Source organism: Phascolarctos cinereus, unplaced genomic scaffold (assembly GCF_003287225.1).
Source record: "Phascolarctos cinereus isolate Bilbo 61053 unplaced genomic scaffold, phaCin_HiC Scaffold_5;HRSCAF=322, whole genome shotgun sequence".
NCBI classification, from domain to species: Eukaryota; Metazoa; Chordata; class Mammalia; order Diprotodontia; family Phascolarctidae; genus Phascolarctos; species Phascolarctos cinereus.
The window spans coordinates 347,089,742-347,113,208 of NW_027555958.1; the positions used below are offsets into that span (position 1 = coordinate 347,089,742).

Here is a 23,467-nt window from a genome sequence, read left to right on the forward strand (position 1 = left end):
AATGTGGCCAAGTGATGTTAAGTGATTTGCTTCCTGTTATACAGCGATGTAATGGTGGATAGAGCCATTTGTGGGCCTCCTGATTCACAGGCCACTGTTTGTCTTATGCTGATTGACAGCTCACATTTATATCACGGCTTACACTTTGTGAAATTCTTTCCAGATAACAAGACTTCTTAGAATCAACCAAACAGGGAAAGGAAGGCAGAGAGATGGAGAAGTGTCCTAGCAAGGAGATCTGGTCAAAATGGGAACTCAGCTGGGACTGAGACAGAGAAAAATTACATTACTTTCAGAGGAAATTTAAAAAATCAGACAAGTCAGCCCAAAGTAATGGCAAAAGTCCGAATTCCCAAGGGCCAATATTCCCACTTAAATCTACAGAGGGCCTTCCAGTATAGTTCTTATAAGATACAACAAAGGGGCAAATCCTAGTCCAGCCACCATGTGGCAATTACATCTGTAACACCATTTTCCAATCAATGTCAGAATGTCCTTCCTAGGGAGCTGAGGGGAGGCCATTGTTCACCCTGGAGAATTCAATCCAACGTAATCCACAGATTAAGCCCACAAAGGAACCTTAGTTGAATTCCTTTATTTATTTTCCTACTCTGTATAAGTCACTTCAACACAGGCTGCCATGTGACATGCTGCACAGCCTGGTCTGGAGCACAATGTCCCTGACTACCAGTGGGGAACCAGTTGTCTGTTTCCCTGTACAAAGTCACAGAGGGACCTGTTACTATGAGATCTCATGTAGGTGGAAAAGCCAAACAGGCTCAAAAGAGGATTTAGATAAATTAATGGATTATAACTGGTTATTAAAGAGATTTGTGGATGTCTCCTAACCTATGAGGATGATGTCATGAAAGGCCATGAACAATCCCTTGAGGACACTTTGGGGAACAAAACAGAAAATTATTCATGGATCTAATCCAATGTAACATTCTTTCCTGACATGGAGAATATCATTCCATGGCTTTATGTCACCCTTTTTCACTACCTCTTCCCACTTCCCAACTCAACTCAAGCTTTCTCTGTTTTATTAGGCAAATCGTTTTGCTCTTTGTATGCCCAGTGTCTTCGTCACAAAAATGGATAGCGTCTTTCATGTCACAGTAGAATTATTAGTCATTACATGTCTATGAATCATTTAGTACCACCAAGCTACTGCGTATCCTGAGTCACTCTTTTCAATCTTATACCAACTCTCTCAAGACCTGTCAGGATTTCTTTAAAATTAAGTGATTGGGTTTATAGCTACCTAAATGTAAGAGAGGGTACTGACATGCTTTCTGCCTAGAACCTTCCGATGGGTAGATGAAGTGATGAATGAGTGAATGCTTGGGTGGATGGAAAGGTGGATGGGTAATGGATGAATGGTTGAGTGGGTTCTTTGATTATGCTTCCCTTGTCCCACGCAGAAATACAAATTCCCTCTGAGGGAGGATACCAAGACTAATCGATACCTTTTTAGTGATATTGAACTCCTGTCCAGGCCTAAGAACTGATCAATATGCTTGAGACATTGTGGATCAAGAACTAGCACAGGCCAAGGGTAGACATGGAGTAGCTGTTGGGTTCCCAGGCCCATTCTAGTTTTTTTTTATCCCAGACTTTTATCCCAGAGATGCACCTGCAACCATCTGAAGTTTTGGGGTACTCTGCTAGGGAGTCTTCCATGGCTCATTACCACCCCATTTGTCTCTGATCTCCTTTTCTGGCAAGAGGGGCAGTACATGCCACAAGAAAAATAAATCAAGAAATGTTTTGGGGTTGGGAGAGGTGCTGTTCCTATAACATGAATACCATCATGTGAAGCAGAATTTTGTAATGATTAGAGTGCAGTGCTAGGCTTGGAATCTGGAGAGTCTCTGTGCAGATCCTTCTTCTGGTGCTCGCTGACTGTGAGACCGTAAGAAAGTCTCTTAACCTTTCTGAGTCTCAACTGTAAAATGAGCAGATTGGACTTAATGACCTCTGAGTTCCCTTCTAATTCTTAAAAGAAAGGCATAATTAAGAATGCATGATTACATTACAATTAAGAACACAGATTTAATGGGCAGTGGGAAGGCTTGAACTGAAAATGCTGTAAAATAAAAGGTGGCGACAGTTCAATTTGGAATAAAGATTGATGAGAAATCACAGATATTAGGCTTGTCTTTGAATGATTCTGTACCTCCTTTGTTTTCTTATCTTTTTGGCCTTATATGCCCTTAATTCTTCCGGACCATCAAATTGTTTTCCAGTGTATATACCAAGTGTGTTTTATCCCTCCTCCCAAGATAGCTCAGAAAAGAAAAGCTGCTACGTTTTAAATTCATCAAATATGCTTGGATAGATACCAGCTTGGACAGCCATATCTCCTTTGACAAAGGCCTTTGTTCAGTCAGAGGGCCACACTGGAAGACCTACAGGGTGGCGGTCCTGGGGCAAGCAGGAGTGTTGGCATGGTGGAGCTTGTAGTGGCAGTGGAGAGGGAATCCTAAAGTCCAGGCTATATGTTTGTGCCAAGTATTCTTTTTTTTATATATCATTAGAGAACCTAATAACTGAAACATTTAAAGATATAATCTTCTAAAATTCCCTGATTTCATTAATCTATTATTTAATGTTGGTCAAAATTAAGTCTAGAATAGCAGATTATCTCCTTTCTTCCTCTAACTTCTGAGAAGACTGGCAGAAAGAGGTTATTAATGATAATAATAATAGCTATGATAATAATGAAAACTAATATTTATATAGCATCCTAAGGCTAAGTATTTTTTTCACAATAGCCCTATGCGATAGACAATACAAATCATTATTGTCCCCATCTTGAATGAAGATAGTGAAACTAAGGCTCACACAGTGTGAGTGGGTTGCCTGGAGTCATATAACTAATAAAAATCAGAACAAATACTTGAGCTCAGGTCTTGCTCTTATAACAGTAATACTTTTTTTCTTTAGATTCTTGAAATGTCTATGTATTTTATAGCATGATCATTTCCATTTCTACCCTTTTCATCCACCCAGGAACCTTTTAATAAATAAAAACAATCAATTAGTCAGCTAGCATCTCTGTGCCAGGCCCTCTTCTAAGCACTAGGCCAACCAGCCTCTACGTCTGACCTTGAGCATTCATAGTCATATGACCTTGGGATACAGCATTGGTCATTGCATTTATTCTGAGTTTAGTTGCTTTTGTGTATTGTTTTTACTTATATTATTGTAGATGTTGATTGTATATGTTTTTCTCGTTCTGTTTACTTTGCCCAACACCATTTTATACTACTGTTCTCACATTTCTTTGAATTATTAAGTCAACATTGCTTATGGTGCAACAATATGCCTACATATTCATATTCTAGAATTTGTTCAACCATTCTCCAATTGATAAGCATTCTCTTTAAAGTGCTTTTGGAATATTTTGTTGCATATAGGACTTTAACTCTGTCCTTTATCTCCTTGTGTTACAAACCCAGCAATGGGATTTTAGGGCCAAACAGCATCACTCTTTCTGCTACACCATAGTGATATTCTGATTTCAGTAGCATTTTCTGATCATCCTAACCCATTCATGATCTTGGGCAAATCATTTCACTTCTCTAGTTCTCAGTATCATGGAAACTTAGAGTTGAAAGGGACCCCAGAAGTGATTTGGTATAAAACATACCTGCCTGACAAGTGGTATTCCAGTCTGTGCTTGAAGATTGCCCCAGATTGGGTAGCCAAATGCCTCTCAAGGTAGATCATTTCACATTTTGACAGCTCTGAGAGGATATTTTTTTCTTATATAAAACTGAATTTATTGTTTCTGGTTCTGCCCTTTGAGCCAAGCAGAACAAGTGTAATTCCTCTCCCACAAGAAAGCTCTTCACATACATGAAGTCAGCTCTGCTATCAGCTTTCCATAAATCTTCTCTGATCCTCATATGTTATCTCCAGGATCTTCATCCTAACCACTCTCTTCTGTATGGACGTAAGTTGGTCAGTGCCTTTCTTAAATACAGAACACCATATTGGAAATTTTGTATTTGGTTTTGGGTGCCAGACTGCAGGAAGGTCACCAACAGACCAAAATTCATACACAGGACAATCAAAGTGAGAAGAGGATTGGAGGCAACAGCATGCCGGGGTTAGATGAGGGAGCTCATCTCTGAAATAAATTAGATGGATCCGATGATTTCTAAGGCCATTCCACCTCTATTTCTTTTATTTTTATGATTCTGGAGACCTACAATTGAGTGGCGAGGTGACCTTGTCTCAAGACCATGTAGTGAATCAGAGGTAGAAGTAGGAAAGGAAGGGAATAAGCATTTATATATTGCCTACTGTGTGCCAGGTACTGCGATGAGTGCTTTTTACAGGTATCTCATTTGATCCTCACTATAACTCCACAAGGTAGATGCTATTGCTATCCCCATTTTATAGTTGAGAAAACTGAGGTAAACAGAGGTTAAGTGACTTGCACAGGGTCACACAGCTAGTAAGTGTCCTGGATTGGATTTGAACTCATGTCTGCCTGATTTGAGGCCCAGGGCTCTATCCAGTGCATAGGCCTTCAGTGGCCTAATGGAACAGAAATCTAGGAGTCCTGAATCATCCATTGTACTTTTCATGATGAGCCATGCTCATCATGTGTTCTGCAGTCTTTAAATAAATAATTGTTTAAAAGGTGAGAGGCGGCATGTCCTAGAGGATAAGGAGTTGGCCTTAGGGCTGGGAAGTTCTGAATTCAGGCATTCCCTCTGACCCATTCTGGTTTTGTGACCCTGCCTGGGCAAGCTCATTAACATTTCAGTGCCCAGGAAGCTAAGACTGTAAGTTGCAGAGTAGATACCAATCTGCATTAGTAAAGGCAATTTCTTACTTGGAGCTTCCTGTATAAGTTTAAATCACATGTCCAGTCACTCCAAAAATCATTTAAATCTAGACCCAAGGTTGAAATCAAAGATATGGGTGTAATGAAAATTTTTAGAAAGAGCTATCCATTTATTCATTCAATAAATTTTGGTTAAATGCCCATTAGGCACTGCCCTAGTCATCATGAGATATAAATTTTAAATCTTTTTTGATACATTTCTTAAGAAGAATAAATATTTTGATTGAAAGAAGAACTTACCATAGTTTTGGTAAAGTTACATAATTTTGCCTCTGATTAGTTTTTAAATGCCTAATGTTGTGTCAGTTTTTCCATTTGTAAGCAGAATTCTTATGTATAGTACTGCCCTCTCAAGACCCATCAAAATCAGTCATCAGCCTCTTTAAAAAAAACAAACAAACTACATTTCACTGATTTTCTTCATGCTGTATTTATGGGTAAGTACATGTGTTTAAAGCTCAGTTTTCTCTGTTGTATTCCTGTAAAATTTCTGTCCATAAAATAAGATCTTTACAAACACCATCCTGAGACTGATACCATATAGCAATTTAACAGCAAATTTCTACTTTGAGTATTTAACAATAATTGGGATCTTTCTACTGGCCTTACATAAACTCAGTTTTGTAGTAAAATCTAACTACTAACCCATTTGAAAAAACTCTTATACTTCAAGTAGAAACAAATTTGCTTCTGGTTGTGCTTTTTATTTATACCTATCTTGATTTTTTGCCTGATGCTCTTGTAAATCTTCCAGTTTAAATGATGTGATAAATTGGAAATGAGGACAGATAAGTGCCACTAAACTTTCCCATTTCACCATTGAATGTGTGGTTTTTTCCATTTCTCTTAAAATGTCATGTATTCTGTAATACATAAGTACATAAATTAGATATTCCTCATTACAAATGTTTGTAATATATAAATCTGATTATTTTCTGCCTTGGGAGATTATACAACTTAAGCACACACAGGCTCGGTGAAATCTCAAAGGAATCATTTTACAAAGTTTGATATTCAAAGCTCTTATTTCCAGAATTTAAACCTAGTCCACTGAGTGTATAACTAAAGTAGAATTTTAATTATTGTGGTGAAAAAATTATGTGTCGAAATCTAGATACATATCATTAAGTAGATCACATCTTGGATTTACATCAAAGTAAATAAATCATGAATAAAGATTTATAAATTTGTAGGGTAAGAGAAATTTGGATGTCTTTTTAAAGAGTAGAAGTTTAAATAAAAAGAACAAGATTTTTAATATTTTCTTCATTATCCAAAAGGAAAAACCTTAGAAAAAAACTTTTTTTTAGGATATACCTCTTAGGGTTTCCCCCATTGCATGGGGGAAAAATGAGTCAATTATTGTTGTGCAAATCATTGAATATAGCCAAATTCACTAGTGTAGAGTCACCAGAGAGGATGTAATTGAGTAAGAAGCTCTGATTTAAAGTTGTTTTTTTCCCCCCACCACATCCAGCTTGTTAGAAAGCCAAAGATATAACAGATTTATCTCACCTTAAGTAAACCCAATATATTAAAATTCAGATTTACAAAACAGATAAATCTTGATATTTTCCCATTACAAAACAATTCATTTTGATATTTCTCAAAGGAATTCAAAAGGACTGTTCATATGATTAAAATTGTGTTTATACTAAACATTTCAGGCAGGATATGTTGTGAAAAGGAAAAAGGACTAAACTTGGAGTTAAAGGTCCTGGGAGTTGGACCAGGGAAAGGCCTCTTGCAGAAGGTGAAATCTGAGACCGGCACTCAGGAGGGTTGGATATGTTCAACTGGGAATAACTCTCTAGAGATGACAGTTGAACCTATGAGAGGTGATGAGATCATTAAGCAAAATAATGTATTTGGGAAAAGAAAAGAAAGTCCGTGACAGATCTTTGAGGGACATCAGCAGTTAGTGGACTGACCTGGATGAAGATACAGCAAAGGAGACTGAAAAGGAGTAGTCAGACTAGTCAGAAGAGGATTAGAAGAGAGGAGTCAATGTTCAGGGGAAGAAGGTAATCAACAGTGTCAAAGATAGCAGAAAGGTCATGTAGGAAGAGGACTGAGAAAAGCCTTCAGATTTGGCCATTGAGATAATTGGTGATTTTAAAGAGATCAGTGTCAGCCGAATGATGAGGTAGGAAACCAGATTGCAGAGGTTTAGAAGACAGTAAAAGGAGAAAAGGTATTGATACTTATTATAGATGGACTTTTCAAGGAGTTTAGCAATGAAGAAGAGGAGAGATATAGGACAGTAGGTGGGAATGTTGGTAGGATCCAGTGAGGTCTTTTTTTAAAGGATAGAGCCACATGGGCATGTTTGTAGGCAGTGAAAAAGCACTAGTAAATAGGGAGAAATGAAAGATGGCAGGGGGGAAAAATAGAGGTAGCCATCTGGTGGAGAAGATGGCAAGGGATGAGTTCAGAGATGTATGTAGAGAAGTTTGCCTTTGTAAGGAGAAGTGTGACCTCTTGGTGTGAAGGAGATAGTGGTAGAAAACTTCCGAGTGATGTGAGATGAGGAGGAGGGAAGAAGAGGCCATTTATTGAATGGCTTCAGTTTTTTCAATGAAGTATGAAGCAAGATTCCACCTAAGGAGGTAAGGGGAAGTTGTGCCAAGGGATCTTTGCAGAAGCATGAAAAGATTTGGAATAGCCATTGTGGTAAATAGGAGAACTCATCTATTAGGGAGCTATAAAAGGATTTCCTTGCTGCATTGACAGCCCAGTAAGACTATGTAATTTAAATTTGTGGTAGACCCAATCACCAAGGTTTTATGATTGTTCTATAGCTCCATTCAGGAATACATAAATAGGAATTAAAGCAGTAGATGGTAATCTAAGATTTGTGGTAATAAGATAAGAGGGCATGGGACTCAAATATAGAAGAAAGTATAGAGTTGAATTGATTAACCTAGGCATTGAGCAAAGGTACACCTGTATTGTTATATAGTTGTTTGAAAACCCATCTAATTAGTGAATAGTTTTAAATTTTGTTTAAAATAGTTTTAAGGGGCAGCTAGGTGGAGCAGTGGATAGAACACTGGCCCTGGATTCAGGAGGACCTGAGTTCAAATCTGGCCTCAGACATATAACACTTACTAGCTGTGTGACCCTGGGCAAGTCACTTAACCCCATTGCCTAGCCGAAATAAATAAATAAAAATAAAGTAGTTTTAAATTTGTTTAAATTGCTATTGTAACTTACAGCAAATATCCAAGAATTGAATGGACCAGTGGCATATATTTTGCTGTTGTAGAAAAATTTCTTTTGTTCAGTTCAACAGTTCAAAACAAACATTTATGTCTACTGTGACCACATATTGTGTCTCCTATGTAAGAGCATTATGTGAGACCCTTAGAGTAATAAAGGCATAAATATAGTCCCCACTTATAATAACCGCCATAACAATGACAACTGACAATTATGACTCTTCCAATTTTGTGAAGCACATTTTGCATGTTCTTCTTGTCCACTTGTGTCTGATTCTTCATGACCCTATTCTTGGCAAAGATACTAGAGTGATTTTCCATTTCCTTCTCCAGCTCATTTGATACATAAGGAAGCTGAGGCAAACCTGGTTAAGTTTCTTGCCCAGGGTCACACAGCTAGTAAGTATCTGAGGCCAGATTGGAACTCAGGAAAGTGAATAGTCTCCAGGCTTGGTGCTCTGTCCACTGCACTATCTATTATATCAGTTCATTTAAGCCTCACTGCAATCTTGTGAGGTAGGTACTATGGGTAGTATTACCCCGACTTAGAGATGAAGAAACTAAGTCTGAAAAAGGTTAAATGACTTGGCTATGGTCACTCATCTAAGAGGTGTCAGAGGCAGGATTTAAACCAGGGATTCTTGACTCGCTACTTAGCACTCTGTCCATGATGACAGAGGTGACAAGACCTATGGTTAATATAAATTGGAATATGATAAACACATAAAAGACATACAGAGTTCTATGCAATTAGGTGGTGTGGTGTTAGATGAAAAATAGCTAAATGGTGGTGCTAAATGGATTAATAAGTTCTTTGATGATGTAACTAACAAGATGGAGGACTAGACATTTTCTCTGATCCTCCTTCACTATGAACCACCCAGCAACTTTTCATCCCTGAAGATCACTTTAGCCCTAGAACTCAAACTTCGAAATTCTGCCTCTGGATTCTCTTGTCTGATTAGATGTCTTCTCCCAAAACTTGCATTTAAGGAGGGAGTCCAAGGCATCCATCTCTTCATTTCTGCTCTCTTCCAGACTTCTCCATTGTATCTCCATGCTGACTACCTTCGTCTTCTTTTTCTCTGTTGTCTTTCCTGATTAGAATATAAGCTCTTTGTAGACAAAGAATGTGTTTCTTTTTGCTTATATATTTATATTCTCATCACTTAGCACAATTCCTGCACATAGTAAATGCTTGATAATTACTTGTTTACTGTCTCCATGGTCTAGGACACCAAGGAGCCAAATGAGGTAATAATTAAATAAATCAACAACAGAGAAGGCTAATAATTCCTAATGCCCAACCGTCTCACACAGGATGTCCTCCTCCACAACCGACTAAGCTCTGGCAGCAGGGCTGCCCAAGCCAGTTTTCAGCAGATTAACTCCTCTTCCCCCCACCACCTCTACCCCACATGCTTTCCTCTCAGTGCCTAGGAATCCACAAGGAAGAAGATTGCTCTTTCTGTGATAGCCCTATCAGCAGTGCTCTTTGCCCTCATAGAGCTCCACCAGAGAACTGAGGAACAGAGGGAACTGGGACAGGATGCCTGCATGTAAGCCTGAGTCAAAAAGGCTAGCATCCAGCTGGGGCCAGTTCTTTCCTTCCTCCTCGCCTAGATTGAAGTTATAAACCATGAATTGCCCTACAATAATGAAAAAAGGTTAAAACCCATAAGTATAAGCAGATAAACCAACAGGGAAGATATATGGCTCCCAGATCAGGTAAAAGAACCCAGACTTCTCTGAATGAATATTGTGAAACAAACAAAAAAAAATAAGATTCAATACCTGTTGAGGATAGGTCCCTGGGATTCCCGAGAGAATGTGGAACCACAGCAGCAATAATTAGCAGAATAGAAAAATTTGAATCCATGGTGACTACTCTCACCAAAGAAACAAAAAAGAATAATTAAATGGGAATACAAATACACAGAAGCAAAAGACAATCTGGAAGAAGAGAAGTAAAAAGAAATACAATTAAAAGAAAACATGATGTGCATACAAACAAAAATATATCTTGAAAACAGAATGTATAGAAATAATTCATGGGTTATAGGTCTTCCAGAAGATAAGTCAACCTGAACACCATAATGCACTAAATAATACAAGAAAACTTTCCAGTATTTCTGAAGACAGAAAATAAAGTGCTAATCAAAAGAATCCACAGATTACCTCTAGAAAAACAAACCAAAACAAAAGCCTATGCTGCAAACTCCACCTACCTAGTGGTTAAATTTGACAGTTCCACTAACAAACACCAAATTCTACAAGTAACCAAGAAAAAGACCTTCAAATATAAAAGGAAGGCAATTTGAATAACACAAGGCTATTCCTCAAACCACCAGAAACCATAGTAAGGAATAGAATAATGTGGTTCAAAGAGCAAAGCAGCTCAAGATTATAACCTAGGTAGCCTACTCTGCAAACCTGAGCTTAAACATTAATGCTAAAAATATGGATTTTGAATAAAAAAGAGACATTCAGAACATTCCTAGAAAGAAAACGAGACCTGAAGAAGTTATTTGCTTTTCTAACACCTCAGGCAGCAAATCGACAAGAAAGAGAAACAAAACAGCAATCCAGGACGTTAACAACAAAATCAGGAGATACCATTAGGAGATTTCTTTCTAAACGTACACAAAGAAACAGGGGTCCGGTTTTGGCAGAACTGGCAGCACCAAAGGATGGAGGATGGAGACAGTGGTTTTCATCTTCTTGCTTATCTTCCTTTCCGTCTAGTTTATAATCACATTATCTGACTTAGAATGTAACTATATCAATGCTAGGTCTTGTTGCTCAAAATTAAAAAAGTGGGTGGTCCCAGAATTGATTGGCCACACTGTTGTTACTATATTAATGCTTATTTCATTGCACTGGTTCATCTTTCTCTTCAACTCGCCTGTTGCTACCTGGGATATATATCAGTTCATTATGGTGCCAAGTGGGAACATGGGAGTGTGTCATCCTACAGAGAAACACAACCGAGGGCAGTTGAAATCACACATGAAGGAAGCCATGGACAAGCTTGGTTTTCATTTGCTTTGTTTCTTCATGTACTTTATAGTATGATTCTGGCTTTGATAAATGACTGAACCAGGAAGGAGATGCCTAAGTTGGAGTTTTACACTACAGTGAAGAGTTAAGGAGCCAGAGATGAGTTTAGTCCATACTTAGACCATATCCATTAAGCAATGTATTTTTTTCCTCTTTGGACAAAAACAGAAACCAAAAATATATTTTTGCTGTAATTTTACAACATGAAGTATTTAAAAAACATGAGTTCTTGTAGATTTGTGGTTCTCAGCCTCAACCCTAGCACACATAATCAAGGCACCCATTTGATCTTCTCTGTGTTGAAGGAATGGTACAATTCTTCATTGAAGAATTGCAAGCCAAAGAAATAAAGAATAAATATAAAAAAAAGAAACAAGGGTAAAAGGAAAACAGAAGTAGGGACCAGTAGAAAGGATGGTGGAGAAGAGATCTGAGAAGCTTCATGACATTGATTTAAACCAGGTCTTGAGAAATAATTCAGAGCTACAACTTTTGGTATGTGGGTAGGGGAGGGTCAAAGAGCAAAGAGTACTACAGAAAATGGCGCCACCAATTTGTAGTAACATGTTTCAGGTTGTGCTTTAATGCAATCCTACTGAAACATTTCATCTAAAAAATAGCCAGTGAGTCATTCCTACTGCCTGTGTTGGTATCGCTGCCAAATGAAAAAATGAGTGCTGTTGAACTTTTTTTTTTATTCATTCAGCAATTCAATTGAACCACAACCATAAAATTTTAGCATCTATTTGTTATGTTTAAGCCACTATTTCTCAAACCGATGCATCACTGTAATATACCAGTGAAGAGAGGTATTTCTGAGCATTGTTTGTTTGTTTGTTTCTTAAATATAGGAAGAACCTTTTTTTTCTATGACTGATCAGAGATTTTGACTGATTTAAAAAGTACAAATTGGATGCCTCCTGGCACAGATTTGTGTTAAGGGCAACATAGCAGGATTGTTTTTAAAGATCATTTTGTTCGTTATGTTTGTATAGTGCTTTTCACATACATTGTTCCAGTGGGTCCTTTGTTGAGTAGATGATAGGATAACTATCTCTAATCCCTCATTTTGCAGATAAGGAACTGAGACTGAGGGTAATAATGTGACTTGGCCTATATCATGTGGTTATTACCTAGATATTCTCACTTCTCTAGTCTGCTTCCCACAACACCGTGCTCATGGGCAATACCTCCCATTGTTCTTAGATTAAGCGACAAAACTGTACATTCTCTTTTTGTCAAATGCATCTTGGTTTCTAGCAAGTGTTTTATCATTTACTTTGTAGCTCTTCCTCATGGAAAGCACCTTACAAATGCTTTTATACAGCAGTTGTCAGCACTGTTTCTCAAGTAGACACTAAGGATACTGGTTTTGTTCCCAGTGTGCTGCTGACTTTAAAGGGGTGTCACATCAACAGTGCAAATTATAAAAAAGCAAAATGTAATTAATTTGAATTTCCACATCTTTTCATAATTGGCTTTGGCTTCAAAGCACAGAATTCACTGTCAGGCATCCAGCAGAGGATAGAAAGATTTCTCAAATTCCCACTCATTTTACTTGGACCTTCAGGCCTAAGAGTTCCAAACGTCATGTAGGAGCCATGTGAAAAATGTACAGAAGAACTCATCCTTAAAATAAAAAGGCATCTGCTTTGCTCTGCCTATCAGGACCTAAAATCCTGAAATTAAAACCAAAACTTACTATCGCTAACCCATAAAATCCATTTTTAAAAATTGAACTTGTTTCTCAACCTTCTGCTAGTCGGCTGTTCTCATGCCGAAATGACATTTATAATATTGACAGACAATGTCAAAGTGCAGTATCTAATCCAATGTTTTGTGGTTACCATTATAAAGCTTTTGTCCTGAACAAGTTGATTTGTCACTCAAAATTTCTTCTTCAAAGAGACAGCAGGTTCTGTGGTTATATAATTATAACCTCAGGCATGTATTTTTTTTTTAATTTCGTGTAGTGCTCACCACCCACTGTTAAGTAGTAATAGAGAGTTATTTTTACAATTTACCACATGAATAAACCCTAAAACTGTGATGATACCAACTTATCCTATGAGGAAACATTACCTTGGTTGGTCATTAAGTAATTTCTGCAGATTTATAAGCATAAAGAAAATTCATTTGCAATATCCATCTCCACTTGTCTGAAATAAGATTTCCAAGCACTTATACATGAAGAGAAATAACCTCCAAATGACTTCTGAGCATCTTCTTCTAGAAAGACACATTCAAGAAGATGAAGACTGATAATCTAACATTACCAATCGCTATTCACAGGGATAATATATATAGACACTAAAGCCTTTTGTCTTACCTTTTTGTGGTCAGTCAGAACATTTACGTTAGGGAAATTCAGCTATAGAAACATCAGATCCTGATGCTTTGCTCCCAGATTTCTTGGCTTCTCCTGCAAGCCCCTTTCTTTCCTGATTCTGAGAGTTTGGAGTCCATAAATCTTTGTACTAAACTCCTTGCTGTTACTTAGACTTTTCTTTATAAACAACAGGAAAGTTGCTATCAGGATTTGAGTAGTGTATTTGCTCAGGCAGTTCTTGACTTTTTAAAATTTCCTCCTCAAGATTTATAAGAACTGATGGAAAGTGAAACGAGCAGAACCAGGAGAAAGTTGTACACAGTAACAGCAATATTGTATGATGATCAACTGTGAATGACTTAGCTATTCTCAGCAATACAATGACCCAAGACAACTTTGAAGGATTTATGATGAAAAATGCTCTCTGTCTCCAGAGAAAGAATTGATGGAATCTGAATGCGGATTGAAGCATACTTTTTTTTTAAACTTTCTTTATTTTTCTTGGGTTTTTTTGTCTGTGTTTTCTTTCATGACATGTACATATATAACCTATACCAAATTGCTTGTCTTCTCAAGGAGAGGGCTGGAGAGGGAGGAAGGGAGAGAACTTGGAACTCAAACATTTAAAAAAACGCATGTTAAAAATTGTTTTTCCATGTAACTGAGAGGGAAAATAAAATATTAAATTAAGTTCCCTCTGATTGTTTCAGTTGAGTGTACAACATTCTTTTCCACATACTCTTCTGAAAATGCTCTCCACTGAATAAACAGCTAGCTATCTATTCAGCTTCAGACTTTATAGATGGCATTTTTTGGGTGACTAGATGGTTCATTTATGCTAAGATACAGTACCATAGTAAAAGTCTTCGGCATGACTACATTTTCTCAAGCATGAGGGAATTCTCTTCTCTTGTTTTGACCAGAACCTTGTTCACCCCCAGTGCCTAGCATAGTACTTTGCATGCAGTAAATACATAATACAAATTTTAGTGAAATTGAATTGGTAAGAGGTGGCTTTGAGTATTTGACCAAGGAGAAATTGATGGTGTTGATTACAGAACATTAAAAGCTATCAATGATTTTATCCTGCTAATAATTTTATTAAGTCATGTGAGGAGAGAGAGAAGAGGAAGAAGAAGAAGTGGCAATGACAAGAGAATTGTAGAAAGGTAATTCATAGTATTAACTCTAAAGAGGAAATATTTCAGTTGGAGTTAGAAAATAGTGGGTGAACAAATCTGAATCTGAGGTCAAGAAGAAGGCAAGACATATTCATTGGGGTCTGAGGAATAGGCAAACTAAAACATTACCATGAGTAGAGATTAGGGCTATAGAAAAAAAGCAAAATAAAGGAGACAGAAAGAGGGTGAAAAATAAAAAGTTGTGTTCTGGGGGGAACCCAACTGATTGTCACCATTTACAGAAGTGGATGGTCATATACAGGGAAACACGTAAGGACACAGGAGTTTGAGTAAACTGAAACAGCTTTGACTTAAGGGGAAGGAGTTCACGTCTGCTTTTGAACACTTTGAACATGTTTTTGAATATGTTAGTGCTTTGCATTGTATTACCACTCACAAGGAATGTGGTCATCCCCAGCTTGTCAGTGAAAGCTTTGTGGTGCCACATCTCATGATCACATACGATGTTTATGGCACATACTCGTCTTATTTCATTCGCCTTTTGTGCTTTTTTTAGGCACTCTCTGCCTTTTCCCCCTTAGTTACCATGGCAACAATAATGTCATTGATATGGGTGGAGCTTGGTGTTAGCCACTAGTGCAGCAGAAAGGGGATTTTTATCATAGTTCATGAAATAGTGTCTTTTACACTGTGGCTATGACAGTCACATGTGTTGTATACATGCTTCTATTTCTTGGTTATCCATTTTAAAGTCCTTATTCCTAAGGGACCATATTTTATAAAGTTTAATTGTAGTTAATAAACAGGGCATCATTTCTCTTGCTAAAAATGTAATTATTTCTCTTCCCCCTGCCTTTTTAAAAATAATGTAGCTAGCACTCTGTTGATTGAGGCTATAAGGTGTTAGGATGAGTGGAATGTTTGTAAGTCCTTTTAACCTGTACCAGCCATTGAGCATGTGTCATGAGCATCAGAATCTTGATACGTGGGAATGTTGAGTAAGCCCTAATGTTGCTGAATAAATCTGTGGGATCACTCATTCTAAGTATTTAAAAATAAACTTTCCAAGAATTTCATATGCTAAGTAAAATGAAGACTCTTGAAGGGACCTAGCTCTTATTTAGACATTTTAACACTAATGAAAGCCATTCACAAAAGAGAAGCCTGAAATTGTGTTTTCACACATTAAAAAGTGCACGATTTGTAGTTCAGTGATGCTTAGAAGGAATAAAATGATTTAGGTTCCTCGTTAAGAAACCGCGTGAACAGGCTAAATGTAGGTTACTCTCTTCACTGGGTTTTCATATTACCGCTGTTGTAACAATCCCATTCTGCACCATCCTTCACCACCACCCTGTAAAAGGCTCTATGTGAATTTGTGCTCCTCTTCCAGTTTTTTTTTTCACCCTCCCAACAGTGATGCCTTGGGGTTGGCTCTATTTCTTAGGCAGTTGGAATCAGTTGCCATTTGGGCCTTGTACCTCACAACACACCTGAGGCGGGCCATGATCCCCACCAAGTTACTGCCTGTTGTATCTTATTGCTTAATTATTATACCTGTTTAATGCTATTTAGAACATTGTCAGCTGTTGAGAAAAGGTAATTATCACCAGTCAAATGAAAAACACTTTTTTGGCTGCCTTACGGATACACATTTTACTTGTACCTTGATACATAATGAAGCCTGATAGCAAAAGTTTTGCTTGTCTCTTCTTCAAGGCACAGCTGTTTCCCTGCTAAATTCATCCCATCTGTCTCCCCTTCCGTAAATCTGTAGGCAGTATAGCATAAGTACAGAAGCAGTTCAGTGCTATTTTGGATAAACAGAGCTGAAATTTGAATCTTTGCCATTTGCGATGCACACATTTTGTTTTACTGCTGTAAAGAGAGCTGTCAAAATACAACTACATGGATAATTTACTAAAAATGCAGTCAAATATAAGGTTGATCAAAGAGAAAGCATGTAGGGTCAGTCTGATCATTCTAGCATGTGAGCTGAAGGAAGCTGCTGACCTTTCGGTACCCATTAGTACAGTGTTTCAAAGGGCAGAACCTATAGTCTTAGTTTTCATTCCAGCATTGTGGAATGTCCGGTCTGCAAAGCTAAAAGATTCACAGCACAGAATTCTCAGATTCTTTTGGAATCTCAGGGCTAGAAAGGACTTTAGTCAATCGCTCCATTTTTATCAATATGGAAATTGAATCAGAAAGAGCATAGGGGACTCACCCAAGGTCATATATGTAACAGGCCGGCAACAGAGCCAGGAACAAAATCTCTCTCCTGACTACTAATCCAGGACTCTTTCAGTTACATCACATTTTTTCATATAACCATTTACTATAATAACGTGAATTATATTAAATATATTTTATATGTGTGTATAGTATTTGTATATATATGTATATATGACATATATACATATATAACTTTTAAAGTGAATAAAACTTTGACATGTTGGAGTTCCAGTTTCATAGTCTGCAAAGTGGCTTGTGCTACATTATTCCTTTCCTCAGTACCTACAAGCCAGATTTGCATCCCAGTGATGCTAACAACCTGGATCGTTGTCTATGAACTTGCTTCATTTGAAAAACCCCAATGCCCCCTTTTTCTTTCTTTCTTTTTTTGTGGTGACCCTGTAGGGCCCCCTTTTGTCCTGTTTGCTGCTGATAAGATACAGCTTTCAGATGAATAAAAGGCAGAATGGGCAGTTTTGAGCTGCATAAGCAGAAAAGTCTTCTGGCCCCTTTCCATATGTGAGCCCATGCTTCCTCTCCCTCCATCTCCCATCCCCCACTCCCAATCTCTAACTATAACCCAGAGACAGCTTTTACTAAGACCCACCATACCATATCAGTGAGGAAGCACTGTTAGGTATATACTGTTTCATAGTCGGGATGGCTGGTTGGGGAGAGTGTGGCAAAGTTAAAAAAAAAAAAGAAGCCTAAGGAAGATTATGAGAAGGGTTATTGATCATATATAAATTTTTCATCATCATTATCTGTTTGCATTGTAGCCAGTGAATCATTCATTGTTTAATCCATTGCCGATGAGTGCTATGCAAATACCTTTAAGAATAGAGATTCATAGATTTTTTTATGTGGCATGGACCTTTTTGCCATTCTGCTAAAATCTCTGAGCCCCTGCTCAGAATGTTATTACATGATTAAAACAGAATACATAGAATCATAAAGGAAACCAATTATATTGAAATATAGCTATCAAAATATTTGGAAAAAAAAAAGATCGGGGACCCTGGATGCAGAACTCTGATCTATAATCTCCTTATACCACTGTTCACAAAGCCTATCCCCATGCTACTTACTACCCAGTTTTTAACCAGGTCTTTCTGGTCTTCTCTTTAATAAACTGCCTTGGACAGTCTCTGTGATGGACCTGGTGTGTCATGAATACCACTATAAGATTTCAGCATCATAAGATTGTGATATTTGTGGATAGTAGATTAAAATTAAAATTATCCTAAGATAAATTAAAATTCAAGGAAGGTATTTGACCGATCACCCTTCCCAGTTGATTCAAATAAACAAATATTTATTAAACACTTAAAATGTTCAGGGTACTCTGTAAGGGCGTAAGTACACAAAAGAGAATAACATAGTTCCTGCTCTCAAGGCTCTTACAATTTAATGGAGCAGACAGCGGTCTAAATGCAAATAAGAATACTGGTCAGCTAGCCAGCCTCCTTTGAGTGTGCGCTACGTGCCAGACTCTGTGCTAAGCACAGAATGTGATGAATGAGGAAGCAGAAGTCCAGGCAGAGGGCCTTCTTTTCTTCCATCTTCATGAGGGAGGGTCTCTGGGTATTTCAGGTATTAAAGTGCTTGCTCTCTATCAGAGAAGCTGCCCCTTAAATCCGTCTATCTCCCGAACCCTTTTGGATTGTCCATGCAGCAGAACTTGTGGGCACAGTGCTTTTAAGCTGATTCGTGTATTGGGAGCTAAGATATAGACACAGAAGATATTAAATTTACCCAACAGTGAAACTTTCTCACTAAACTCACCACTTGGTGAAAGCTGTGAATTTAGGCAGCAATTCCATGATATCCATCTACATGATAGAGCTGTAGGCTGCTTCTTTTAATACATTTTCATGGAAGGGGACCCTTCAACATCTGTGATGAGGGAGGAGAGAAAGGGACATTTTTCCAAATATTCACATTCCCACACAGACTGTTTAAAAAGTGATCTCTGACGGGAATACCTGTCCCAGAGGCTGATGGGAGTTATCAGTTTTGCCTTATTTAGATGCAAAATCAGCAGTTGCAGGTGGCTCAGCTGAGAATAGAGGCATTTTAGATATTAGGAAAAAAGGCTGACCCTTCTCCTTGGTTTAGATTTGTTAACATAGATGGTTGAGAGGTTATAGAAGATCAAAGTGAACCAGTGTAAAAAGGCATCATCAGTGGCACCTGTGTGGAAAGAGGTGGTTTTACAAAGATAATGGTATGGAGATAGATGGTACTTTCTTTTAATTTGTGAAAACTGCATAATTGAGAGCGGTGCTAATTGCGTGCCATAGGAACATTTCATCACACTCTTTGGTTCCTGTTTTCAGGTTGAGATAGAGTTTAGCGTTACATTTTGAGGTATGACCTTCGGGATTGCACTGCATCCTAGGAATGCCAACTTAGAGTGACTATTTTGGCATCTGGAATGTGGTCTTGGCAACCAGAACCTAACTGCCAAGGAGACCACGTAGATCCCTTTATCTTGAATTTTGTCAGAAAGGGCCAAAGAGCATTGATTAGTCCTCTGGGACCACCATTAGTTATTTCATGGTGCTAATAAAACCCCAGTACAAGGCACTTCCTTGTTCGAGATGCTTAGGGATTTCTATTTATGGAAATCAAATTAATACACATTATTAAACATATTTGCACACACTGAACTATTTCAAACCAGTAATGCTGGAATAAAAACAAAATAATACTGTGTATTTACATAACACCTTTCATTAGAAAATCTCAAGCCTTCGCTGACTTAACTAATCCTCCCAACACCCTGTGAGGTGTGTAGGAAGTAAGGTAGAACAATAAACAAGAAATTGATGAAAAAGATCAAGTAAGTGTGTTCCAAGGGGGTGATACCTACCTCTATTGCAAGTCTGTTTTCATACAAATTCTGTTCATGCCATATTTGTGATATTGAAGATAGAAGCGTGTGTAGACATTATTTTTAATAGTAAAACTTTTCCACTATGTGTTACTTCACATTGTTGTTCTTGTTGCTTTTCCAGTCTACGGTTAGGGTCTTTGCTTATTAACTTACATTGGCTGATATGATAAATGCAAATATCAGGAGGTACATTCCTTTTGAGCTGTCATTCCACCTTAGAAGCTCATCAAGTGCTCTTTTATCTTTATGTTCCATGACCTTTCCTTGCCTGGACAAAATAATAGGATTATAGAATTTTGAGCTGAATTTTGAGAAGTAGAGATAATCTTGTAGAGATCCTTTATTTTATAGATGAGGAAACTGAGTCCCAGAGCAAATTAGGTGATTTGGCTAAGGACACACAAGGAAATATATCAGAACTGAGATGTGAACCTTGATCCTCTAACTTTATACCTATCATTCTTCCAGCTGCATGGGAAACGAGGTTGATGGAACGGCAGCCAGCGCTTACTCCCTAGAACACACCAGGCTGCTCCCAAATTGTGGGGTGGTCACAACAAAACTCCATGCCTATCTGATATGGTTTGGGACAACATGGGTGAATAGGTAGCTTCTGAGACGACCAGTAAACTGCTATGGGAACAATGACATCAGAGCAAGGGTGAGCCAAGCAAACTGTTCCATTGACGAGTGACCAGGAAAATTCTCTTTTCTTATAAAGTGGGAAGAAGGGAAGATTTAGCTTCACAGGCCCTAAGTTTAACCCTGGGTCTCATCCACATTTGCTTTTTGCCACCTGTACATGAAGCACGCTTGGAGCTAAGGTGGGTTCATTCTTTTATTCCCTTCTGACCCAGTCTGGTCCCATTCACACCCCAAGGGATTTAGGGGAAGGGGAAAGGGGCTAGCAGGGAGCAGGGGAGCGGTCAAAGCTATGGGGCTGGGGGCAACGTCTTAGATGGGCCAGCTGGCACTGAGGTGCCAGGGTGCCAGCAGCCACCATAAATACCAAGCCTCTTCCCCCATTCCCAGTGCTGTGCCTCTAATCTGACTTGTCACCATCATCGTCCTGACGGGCATCCCCATCATGCCCGTTCTTATCCTCCTTAGAGAGCGGGGCCTGAGAGCCCAGGGCAGAAAGGGAGAGGAAGCCAGTGCCTGCGCTGACAGCTGGCAATGACGGAGGCTGCAGGCCTACGGGCAGTGGAGTCAGGGGCAAGGCCAGGGCCTGGAGCTGGGACAGCTGGTGAGCCTGGAGCTGCTGCTGGATGATGGAGTTCAGCTCTGGAGCAGTTACCTGCTTGGCTCACTCAATCGCCCACAAGACCTGTTGTTGGCGCTCTTGTGAGAGGTAGGGCAAGACTTGAGCACAAATTCCACTGAGTCTCTTGACGATTTCAGCCTGTTTGTGCATTTCAATGTTGAGGCCATAGGCAAGGCACTTCATCTCTTTATTCCTCTTTTTTCTTCTCTGTAAAATGAATACATTGGTCTAGATGATCTCCAAGTTTCTTTCCAGCTCTAAATGTATGGGGGGTGTGTGTGTGTGTATGTGTACACACATATTGATATGATACAGCATTTGGTTTGATGTGATATGAGATTATACCGTAGGCCTGGGTGAAGAAAGTAGAGAACATAGCATTGTTGGTTTTCCTGTAGTAAAGAAGATAACTCAGCTTTTTATCTTAAGCTGTTCAGATTCAATATCAGGCTTATTGTCAGAAAAAGAGGCTAGATCATTATGCTGTGATAGTAGCTGAATCTAAATGGGAACAACCAAATGTTGTTCCTACTTCATTTTAATGAAGATATGCAAACAGCAGATCCAGTGTTTCCTGCTTTCCCCCGTCTTGCAGTCATGTAGGAAGGCCACAGCATTTCATCATTTAGATCATTGACTTTTTGCTAACAGTGATATTGAGCGCCCATAAAATAGTGGCTGTCATTCATTTCAATTCAGTAAGCATTGATTAAGCACTTACTGTGTACCAGGTATTGTGCTAGGTCAAGTCAGGTCAACAAGCATTTATTAAGCACTTACTACGTGCCAGGTACTTTGCTAACCAAGCTCTAGGACTACAGATAAAAACAGAAAGAACCTGTCTTCCATGTGCTTAGGAACCAGGTATCAAAAATACAAATACCATAGATATAAGATAATTGGAAAAAAGAGAGAGCCCTGTCAAGTGATTGGAAAGGGAACAGTTTCATTTAGGATGTGGCACCTAACTTGAGTCTAAAAGGCAGCTAGAAATCCTAAGAAGTAGAGCTAGAAAGCCTGGAGATGGAATGTTAGTTTGGGGAATAGCCAATAAGCCAGTTTGTCTAGAATATAGAATACGTGAAGGGAAGTAATATAAAATAAATGTGGAAGGGTACTTAAGAGTCAGGTCACGGAAGGCTTTAAATGCCAGTCAGCGGAGTTTGTATTTTATCCTAATGACAAAAGGGAACTATTGGCAGTTTTTGAGTAGGAAAATAATATGGCCAGACCCGTGCTTTGGGAAGATTATTTTGGCAGTTTTGTGAAGGTTGAATTGGAGAGGAGAAAGATTGAAAGTATAAAGCCTAATTAAGAGTTCAGGCATAGAAGTGAGGAGCCCCGAATTAGGACAGTAACTTTAGGAATAAAGAGACTGGGTTAGGGTTAGAGGTGGGGAAAATGTTACCGAGGCTGATGGAACTTAGAAACTGATTAAAAAATAGGAGTGGGGAAGAGAAAAGTGATGAGGAAGATTCAGAGGTTACAAAACCTGGCTGACTAAGAGGATAGTATGCCCTCAATAGAAATAGGGGAATAGGGAAGTTTGGAGGTTGGATGAGATGTCTGTTTTGGACATGTGGAATTTGAGATACCAGTGGGACATCCATGTGGACGTGTCTCACAGACAGTTGGCAATGTGAGACTGGCATTCAGAGCTGGATATAGATATTTGGGAGTCATCTGTGAAGAGATGGTAATTAAACCCAAGAGAGCTAAAAAAGACTCAAAAAAAAGGACATAGAAACAGAAAAGGAAAGACACAGGGCCAGAGCATTGGGAGATGCTCATATTTAGTAGGCGGGCGATGGAGGGGTGATCTTAAAAAGAATGCTGAGAAGGAGCAGTCAGACAGATAGGAGGAGAATCACGAGGAAATAGTGGCCTCAGAGTCAGGGGAGGAGAGAGTTTCTAGAAGGGAGTTTTAAACAATGTCAAAAGCCACAGAAAGGTGGAGACTGAGGAAAGGATAAGAGATTGTTAGCAGCTACAAGATCACTGGTAAACTTAGAGAAAGTGTTTAAGTCAAGTATTGGGGTGGAAATTCAGACTAAGTAAGTGGAAAAGGAATGTGGCTGTGAAAGAAGAGATACAGGACAATAGCTTGAGGGATTGGTAGGGTCAAGTGATAGTGTTTAAGGTTATGGAAAACCAGGATGTGCTTGTAGAGAGCAGGGAAGGAGCCAGTGGATAAGCATGACACCATGGTATGAATGAAAGAACACCAAATTTGGAGTCAGAGGACTGGGTCATCTTGGTCAAGTGACTTAACATTTCTGAGTCTCATTTCCTGAGTTATAAAATAGGGTTGTGGGGTAGATTAGATGACCTCTGAGCCTCTTTCCATTCCTGAATATATGATTTTATGAAGGCGGGGTAGAGGGGAGAAGAGGGAAAGGTAACAAGATTGATGATTAAGGGGCAAACTCCTGGAGCCATGTGATCAAGAGCAC

At 38.7% G+C, this 23,467-nt stretch overlaps 1 protein-coding gene and 1 pseudogene across 1 annotated transcript in view; both read left to right on the plus strand.

Annotated features, from left to right (window-relative positions):
* Positions 1-23,467, plus strand: part of SDCCAG8 (SHH signaling and ciliogenesis regulator SDCCAG8) — a 261,854-nt gene that overhangs the window by 187,393 nt on the left and 50,994 nt on the right.
* LOC110205472 (protein cornichon homolog 4 pseudogene) lies at positions 10,803-11,249 on the plus strand (annotated as a pseudogene).